Below are 10452 nucleotides of genomic sequence, written 5' to 3' on the forward strand. Positions count from 1 at the left end.
GAAAGGGGCACAAGCCAACGTTAATGGGAAAAGTGAGTCCCGTTAACGTTGGCCAAGAATTGAGAAGGAACGTTAGAAGTCACGTTAAGACTTCTAGCGTTGAGAATAACGTGGGCATATAAAGGTGGAACGTTAGTGGAAAAGGTAAATGCCATTAACGTTCTCGCACCCAGAAATGTATTCCACGATTAATCTCACTAAATGCCCAAGCCTAATTCATATTTCTCTGCAAGATGGGCCCACTAAAGATGAGGATTGCTTCAACTCATGGTCCAAACCCACATTCAAGACTTGAAGAACTCACTAGAAGATCATGAAGAGTAGTATATATAGGAGTAGTTTTGAACTAGAAAGGGACTTTTGGCACCTTGGAGAACTACTCTTTGCATATTTACTTTTCTGTACTTCTAGCATGGATTATTATTTTCTGCCATTTTTGATTCCTAGAGCTATGAACAACTAAAACCCTTTCATTGGGTTAGGGAGCTCTGCTGTAATTTGATGGATCAATAGTAGTTTTCATTCTTCTCCTTCTATCTTTTCTCTTGATTTTACTAGAAAGCTTTCAATCTTAATTCAATTGGTTAGTTATCTTGGAAAAGAAACTCTCCATAATTGGATCTCTTCGGAACCTTGGAAGAGGAATGAAGAGATCATGCTAGAATTGCTTTCTCATGCTGGACCAATTTGGGTTGGGATGGATATGTGACTATAATCCCCTCAATACTTGAATTGGGAAATGTATGTGGTATAATCAGTGACCATACTTCATCTCTTCTCATGAGCAATTGACCAAGGAATTGGCTATTGATCAAGATTTGAGAGATTGAATTACCAAGGAATTGGGATTCAATCACTTAAGATTGCCAAGGAGATCAATGAATGCATTGATTGAGGAAGAGATGAGAATGAACTTGATCCGGAGAATTGCAACATCTCCTAAACCCAATGATTCCCCCATTTCTGATCTTACTCATTCTCTTTAATTTCTGCCATTTACTTTTATGAGCATGACCCAATTCCCCATTTAAGATTCTGCACTTTAATTTCCGCTATTTACTTTCTAGTCATTTAAATTTCTGCATCTCAATCTAAATTCTGTTTAGCTCAACTAGTATACTCTTCTAACTAAAGTTGCTTGACCAATCAATCTTCTTGGGATTTGACCTCACTCTATAGTGAGTTTTACTTGACGATAATTCGGTATACTTGCCGAAGGAAAATTTGTTGAGAGACAAGTTTCAATGCATCATTTAGTTAGTTTGATTTATGTTTAATTTTCTATTTTTCATTATAAGTGTTGGATTATTAATCTTGTTTGCTATCTATTGCTGCTAATTACTGATAGGATGTTATTTTGACATCACTTTTGTTAATATTCATTGTTGGATTCTTTGTTGAGGTTACAATTTGTTACTCGGTTTTGAACTTTTCATGCTTAACATTTTTGAATACCAAGTACATGTGACAATGCCTTCAAGCTTTCTAAATCTATTGAATTGCATATTTTGGCCACCATGTGATCTAATTTCTTTATCTATGATGAGTTATAAATGCATTTTTTGTTAGGTGATGCTTGCTTATGATTGACCCTTATTGACATCACATATTTTATGCATTGAGATTGTGGAATTGTGAAATTGGATCGTATGCTTACCTAGGGACATATTTTTTAGCCTTCTAAGCTTTGTAGCCCATTCTTGCTATGTGATCGATTTTAATTTCTATCTTTCTTTTCCTAAGTTCCATAGCACCCATGTCTTCTAGCCTTATGTCACTTAGGTGTTGCAAACAAACTTCAATATATGTCATTGTTTGATGTGTGAGCTCTATATTTCATTTGGTTCATTAAGTTTACTTACACATCAATTAATGTCCATTCATTATCCAATTCACAATTGCTTGATTTTTTGCTTGAGTGCTTTTATGCTTCTTTATTACTTGTTTGTTTGCTTTAACTTACAAATTTTTTTTGAAGTATTTCAAGCACACTAGAATGAGTAAAGTGTACGCTTTCTTTTGTGTACTTGTGACATAGCTTTTGATGCTAGTGTGTGTGTTCTAAACCACGTGCAACCAAGAACTCACACACTATTCTTCCTTAATGTCACACTAATTCACTCACTCCTTTCTAGTGGTTCTTACCTCATTCCAACAATTTACGCTTCCTTGTTTTTGCATTTTCTCATCCTAATATGCTATTTTCTATTTTTCATGGGTGAGTCATCATAAGCAAAAACAGAAGTGGGAGAAAGAACACGCAGCAGTCGGTTGATCCACCGGCTGAAGGTGGCAATCCGGAAAGTCGTTGTACCCCCTTGCTCATCTTTGAATGCACCGAAGACGGCACAAACTTTTAAGTGTGGGGAGGTCGCCGACTGATCGACCATCTTTAGGTGACAAATTTCTAATCCCAGCACTTTTGTAATACCCCAATTGATTTGAGTAAAAAAAATTTTATAACTTGCTTGAATTATATATATTGTGGAACATATTTTTGAGTTGAACACATAAGCATGTGAGTTTTGAGCCTAATTGTGTAGTTACATCATATAACCACTATTTTCATTCTTGTGTGTATTATTCTCTTTCTATGATTGAAATCTTTGATTTTTATGATTCTTTATGTCCATTATTTTCTATATGAATGCACTTATATGATTGAGGCCATTGTTTCATTTAGCTCACTTACCCAAATAGCCTACCTTTTATCTTCCATTGTTAGCTAATTTTGAGCCTATGCTAAACCCCTTTTGTTCTTAATTTTAGCACATCACAAGTCTTAAAGCGCAAAACAATAAATGTCCCTTGTTTGGATCTTTGATTAGCTTAGGCTAGTGAGAGTGTGTATCATTTAAGCAAGGGAAAATTTGGGAACATTGGTTGGGATAAAAGGGTGTTTTTATATTTTTGTCAAAATTCATGGGAATTGGGTACATACTCATGCATTAAATGTTTAAACCATATGCATTGGTACCTTTGTATATAATTAATCAAAAAAAGAGAAAAATAAAAATAAATAAAAAGAAAAAAATAGAAAAGAAAAAAAAGAAAAAAAAGTAATAAAAAGGGGACAAAATGCCCTAAAGTGAAGTTCAATAATAATTAATGCATATGGGTTGTGATAAAAAGAAAAGAGAATGCATGAGTGTATGAAAAAGTGAAGAATGAGTAGTTAGGTTTTCATTAGAATTGAATAGGTTGTTGTAGGCTAGGTGGCAAGCTTATGTTAATCAAAGATTCAAATTTCAAGCTCACTTGACCAAATACAATCCTACCTTGACCCTAGCCCCATTACAACCTATGGATAAGTATTCATGATATTTGTATACATGCATAAAATAATTGTTGATTGTTAGATGAAAAATAAATCTTAGAAAGCATGATTAGAGGAGAATTGAGTGAATCAGACCTATACACTTGGATGACTAGAGCGGATACACATCCGGTGAGGGTTTGATTGCTCGATTACATGTTTTCACCTATGATCATCTCCTTTCTTGCAAGTTGTTAAAAATCTTTTCAATAACTCAATTCAATTGTGAATTTGATTTGGTTGTTAATACCTTTAGCCCTCATGTTTATACATGCTTTCTTAGGAATTTATTTATTTTGACTAAGTAGTTGCATGCATATAGATAGATTGCATGTAGATATGTTGCATTTAGATAGTTTGCATTGAATAAATGTTGATACACTTTGTCTCTTTCTTGAGTTTAGCATGATGACATGCTTAGTTTAAGTGTGGGGAGGTTTGATAAACCCCAATTTTGTGGTTTATCTTGTTTTGAATTTGGTGGATTTTATCATCTTATCTCACATTTATTCAATAAAATAGCATGCTTTCATAATTCTCTCTAATTTGTGCTTAAGAGTTAAAAACATGCTTTTTAGGCTTTTAAATAGTTAAATTTAATTCACTTTAATTCCATTTGATGCCTTGATATGTTGTTGACTGATTTCAGGCTTATAAGGCAAGGATTGGATGGAAGAAGTGAATAGGAAAGCATGCAAAGTGGAGAATTCATGAAGAAATGAGCATTGGGAGGAATCAAGGCCACGCGCACGCGTCATCCACGCGTACGCGTGAAGAGGACATTCATGGCCACGTGCACGCGTCACCCACTCATACGCGTGAGGAGGAAATTTGCCAACGACGCGCACGCGTCAACCACACGCACGCATGACACTGATCACGTGACCTCATTAAAGTGAAAATGCTGGGGGCAATTTCTGAGCTTTTCAGGCCCAAATCCAACTCATTTTTGAAGTTATTTGATGCAGAACTTAAGATGGGTCAAGGGGGGAGCAATTAGATTATCTTAGGATCATGCTTTAGGTAATTTCTAGAGAGAGAAGCTCCCATTTTTCTCTAGAATTAGGGTTAGATCTAGGGTAATTTCTCTTAGATTTAGGTTTAATTTCTTGTTTTCATCTTGTTTTCTTTACCATTTCTTGTTCATATATCTTCATTCTCTTAGTTTACCTTGTTAATTTCTCTTTTGAGCTACTCTTTTATGTTGATGAAATCTTGTTACTTTGGTTTTCATTTAATACAATTTATGTTTTATGTTCCTTTTATGTTTTATGTTTTATGTTACTCTTTTATTGTTTAATTGAGTTGTTATTATTGTTTCCTTGCAATTGGTAGTTGTAGATTTACTATTCTTGTAATTTACCATGCTTTCCTTTTATGCCTTCCAAGTGTTTGACAAAATTCTTGGTTGGAGTTTAGATTAGCTTTTTGAGCATTCTTGGCTTGAAAAGAGAAATTAGGTGCTCTTGAGTCATTAATACCCAACTTGTAACACCCTACCACACCGAGCTTTATGCTTAAACCATAAAACAGAGATGATGTGGTGTTACGACCTCTAAAATAAAAAGTGTACATATAATAGCAGAAAGAATATAATAAACTAGGAGCCTTGAAGAATAGATGAAATAAAAACCGCGAAAATAAAAGCGCAACGCTCAATTAACGAGTTAACTTGCGTGCTAAGAAAACTATGACTATCCAGCATAAGATAAGACAAGTAGGAGTAGAGGGCCCAAAATACAAAATAACAAGCTCCTAACTCAGCCCACGAAGTCAAGACTGGCCGGAGAATATATACACGTATATATGCATATCCAAACCCAAATTTACAAAAACAAAATCCTGTCACTCCATAAACCTCTAAGAGGATCAAAAGAAACAAGTTATGCGAAGAGGAAAACAAAGTACATATATATACATAACTATACAACAAAAGTAACCCGACAGCCACTTCGCTTCAAAAGTCTAGACGCCTAACGAAGTGCCTCTCGACCTGCATCTGAAAAATGACAACACAATATTGGGTGAGAACCAGAGGTTCTCAGTATGGTAAAGGTGCCACACATATAAGATATAAGGTCCTGGGAATGCCAGAGGCAATCCTAGAATGCCGACACTCAAATTATAAAGCTTAAAGTATTAAACAGAAACCATAAAAGGTGGTTTACTAAGAGTGTCTAAGCCTAATCTTACTTAATCTTGAATCTAGTCTTACCGCCTTTCCTCTGTACCTTCATCTCCGACAATATATCACAGACAAATAAACAGATAAAGGCAAACACAAGAAGGTTAGAAGTATTGCGGGTAGTAGATATACATTTAACATAGTAAATGCAATTAGGCACACCCAGTAAATGCACAAGCAAGTAATTCAAGTAATATGCACATGATGCATGCCTGTCCTATGGCTAATGAGTCTTATCTGTCAGTTATCAAGCCAACCCAACAAGTCTGGTTTGCTAAACCTTTGGACTATCCCCCGACGTGCATCTCCATGTGTCTATGCATAGCTTTTCCTCAAATAATCAATATTGCTCAATGGGGGTTAACATTCCCGGGAATTTATAAGTGCTCAGTCACCCTTATGTCGTAGGGTCAACATAGTATCGAGTTTTCGACCTGGTACACGTGGTGGCAAGCCACGGTACTTTACCCAGGGAATCTCGTATCTCAAATCATTTAATTAATCAAGCCAAGTATTATACATAATCATTCATAACATTGCATATTCAATTCATCACTTTCTCAGCTTTACTTCACCTCCAAGTTATCCCCACTTCCTAACTTTATCTGACTATCAGGTCTAATACTATTATTTATGACTAAAGGAATGAAAATAGAGGTTTAGAAGCTTAAAATAGAGTTTAAAATCAGAAAAATCATGTTTGCTGAAAAAGGGGCCGTACGCGTGGGAGTGTAAAAATGCAGCTCGTGCGTGTGTCCCCTTGTCATGCGTACGCGTGGATATGTATGCTGGCTCACTACGCGTACGCATGGACATCTTGCGTACGCATAATCAAAATGTCCATGCCACACATACGCGTGGGTACGTTTTTCCAAAAAAAAGTCAGATCACCAGAAAGCTGCATAATCACCTCCATAGTGACATAATTCACACCAAAACTTCCGACATGCATAACTTAATCGTTTTAAATCATTTTTTTTTCGTTATTCGAACGGCATAAACTTTTCAAACCTAATTTTCATTTAGAATAAGTTAGAAATAAATTGAGGGTTCAGAAGCCAAGTTATAGTCCGCCGAAGTTCGGCCTAAAACCAATTTTTTTTATAAATCACATTAAACCTCCAGCTCATTGCTTTGCCATTGACATATTAGCCATTCCTCACCTGTAACCAACTCTAAAACATACAATATCCTAGCCACATGATCTTACACCATTTTATTATCCACCACACATTAACAAATCACATTCTCACTTTTCAACAATTTCCTCAAACACTAGTTCAACATATATACAAGCATACCACTACAACATAATCATTTTCCATACCAAAACCAATATAGTAACCATCATCATTACATAACCAACCTCAACATAGATATCAAGAGTACTAAGCTTTATACATTTCCGCGCATTCCAACTTATCTTATGGTCATTTAGCCTAAGTTTTCACAGAAAATTATATATTAAATGCAAGAAACCTAAACCATACCTTGGCCGGTTTCCTCGTAATGATTAAGGCAATTTATTAAAATCAACACAGCCCCAAAACCTCAACAAAACTCTAGTGTTTAGCTTTCTCCAAGTTCCAATATCCATAATTTCAAGCTCCAATTATTTATTCACAACCTAATACACATTCATAACACAAATATATCCAATTTAATTACCAAAACTCAAATTCAGTAAAATTAAAATAGAATTATGGTATCCTCACCTTACCCAATCTTCACATAAGCAAGAGTGAACGTTTTCCTCAAGCTAATTGGATCCTAAAACATCAAAAGGTAAAGAAATTCAACTCCCCTACAATATTTTTAAAAATTGGGAGAAAGGAGTGGCTGAGAGTGATTAATGGCTTACCTATGAAATTGTTCCCGTAGAAATGTAGAGCTTGACGCGATGGTTGCATGGCCACAAACAGTGCAGCAATCGGAGCTCGGATCGGAAAGTTACGGCTTTTTGAATTTTGAACGAGGGTTCGGAACCCGTTTTCCTCTCCTTGCTGCATTCAGCATTGTTGTTTGCTGAATTGGGAGAGTAAACGAGCTTTAGCTCACTTAAAGGTTGGTCCAGTTTGGCCCAGGGCCCGGTTTGGTCTGGTTCAACCGGTCCGACCCATTCAGTCCAATCTTGGGCCGAATTTCTTGAAATTGGTATCAAAATTCTTGTTTCGATGAGTTCTATCCTAATTTAATATAATATTCACATTTCTAATTTTCTTTATTAGAAAGTAACTTATTGGCTAATTATTTATTAATTTAATGGGGTTTACACAACTTATATTGGTGATCTAGTGTTGTTAGTTAATATTGTTTCCATTGACTCTAATATCTTGCTAATTCAATTAGTAAGTTGATTAGGACTTTTGGATTGAGATTAACTAGTCCTATTTGACTTTCTTCCTATGTTGAAGATAACTTTGTACCTTCTTCCGATGTTTAAGATGACTAAATAGGATTAGTTCTTGATAATTATTGTATGATAATTAATGACTAGGATAGAAAGCTTATATTCTCAATCCTTGCCATGAATGTCTCTCTTTATTACTTGCTTTCTTTAGTTGCTTGCTTTACTTTTGTTGCTTTTTTAATTTCTTGCATTTTTATCAACCCAACCCCATGAAACTCATAACCAATATTTGAGCACTCGATTGTGATTCCTAGGTTGAACAACTCGGGACTAATACTTTCGGTTATCTTTATTGGGTTAGACTTGTGACAACCAAAACTAAACTCTGATGGAGGATAGTTTGTTGGTTGGGAACTATACTATTAACGGAATTATTTTGTGAAATTCCTAACCGACGATAATCCCTACATCAGTCACTTTTTTTTCATTTGAAACCGATTATCCAATTATTTAAAATGGGTTACAAGAAGAAGAAAAATTCACTAATTCAACCAAATTGAAGAACATTGATAAACCACTATTTTATAATTTATCTTGTACTAAATTGAGTGGTTTTATCAAGTCTTTGCACACTTATTCATACAAATTGCATGATATTACAATTCCTTCCCAATTTTACTCTATGGTTAAAAACTTGCTTCCTAAGCCCTTAATTTGTGTACTTTAATTTCCCTTTATACCATTCGATGCTGTGATCTGTGCGTTAAGTATTTTCAGGCTTTATAGGGTAGGAATGGCTTAAAGGACGGAAAGGAAGCTAGCAAAAATGGAAGGAACAAAAGAAACTAACGAGCTGACCAGCGAGGATCGATGCATGCGCGCACTTGACGCGTACGCGCGAAAAGCGAGTTTGCACGGCGACGCGTGCGCGTACCTGACGCGTACGTGTGACACGCGAAGTTGACTAGCGACGCGTACGCATGACTGATGCGTACGCGTGACATGCACCACCTGCAGAAATCGCAGAAAACACTGGGGGTGATTTTGGGCTGAGTTTGGACCCAGTTTTCGGCCCAGAAACACAGACTAGAGCCAGGGGATAAGCAGAGACTCAACAGACATTCTCATGCGGATAGTTTTTAGTTTTAGATCAGAATCTTAGAGAAAAATCACTCTTCCTTAAGGTCTTCTTCACATTCATAGATTTCTAGTTTTTATGCTTTTGCTTTGAATATTGAGAAGAGTCACTACCTCTGTTGAAGTTTCATTATTCTAGTTTGCTTTTTTATTCCTTTACTCTTTTATTTGCCCATTAACTCTGTTTGGATAAGTATGTTTATGATCTTTGGGATTTATTAATGCAAAGTACAATGTTTATTTTTAATTAATTTTCAATTATTGTTTATCATGTTTTCCTTTTATTCTCTTTATATGCCTGTGAACATTATATTCATGTCAATGGAATAGTTTCCTAACTTGATTGGGGTTGATTATGAGGAGAACCTTAAGTTGGAATACTTAAGTGTCAATTTTAATTGGAAGTTGTTGGCTGACTCTCTAGTCTCTAACTCTAATCCTTCCTTAAGGAAGAATTTGGACCTGAGGATATAGTTGGTTAGTTAGTTACTTGACCTTCCTTTATTTAGTAAGGGATGACTAAGTAGAACAACAACCTTTTACTATCACACTTGGGAAAATCCAACAAGAATAGAACTTCCAATTAATCTACCCCCGGTCAAGGCTTTTATTTGATTATATAAATTCTCTCATTAATTTGCATTGCCTTAAATTACAATCATTTAATTTCCTGTTCTCCAACTCTCAAAACTTCTCGGAAAACTCCTGATTAATAAGATAGCACTCTTTTGCCAACTCGTTGGGAGACGACCTGGGATTCCTACTCCCAGTATTTTTATTCTAATTTTGTGACAACCTTTCTAAATTGATAAGCGGATTTTAGTCGGTTAAGAACTATACTTGCAACACTATTTTTCACTATAAATTCTTAATCGGCCAATTTCTGCCACGTCAATTTTTTGCGCCGCTGCCGGGGAGTTGCAATAGCGTGCTAAATTATTTGTTGGTGTGAATATTTTTAATTTTATTTATTTGCATATTTTGTTTTATTTTATTACAATGAGCTTTATGTTTTTTTCGTTGAATGACGTGTTCACTATCTGATCCGAGCTTAGCCGCATTTGATCCTGAAATTGAAGGAACTCTTTCACGTATTAGGCGAGCTCGGTGTCGGTTAGCCTCTGAGGGTGGTGAAGTGGTTACTATCAATTCACCCATCACATCTGAAGGTGAATCTGAACCACCATTTGAGGAAGAAACAAGCTCCTCTACTACTGATTCTGTTGATTCACGTGCAGGTAATATGGCGGAGCCTAGAAGGATTACTCTCCAGGAAGCTAGAGCTCCAAACTTTACACTGTAACCGTATCAAGTGCGTCACCCAAATATGGCTGCAGATTTTGAACTGAAGACTGCGCTAATCAACTTAATACCTAAGTTTCATGGCTTACCTGCTCAGGAGCCTATAAAGCACCTCAGGGACTTTCAGACAGCCTGTTCTACTGTTAGGCGTCATGGTGCAGA

The sequence above is a fragment of the Arachis duranensis genome, chromosome 9 (assembly GCF_000817695.3).
Source record: "Arachis duranensis cultivar V14167 chromosome 9, aradu.V14167.gnm2.J7QH, whole genome shotgun sequence".
NCBI lineage: Eukaryota > Viridiplantae > Streptophyta > Magnoliopsida > Fabales > Fabaceae > Arachis > Arachis duranensis.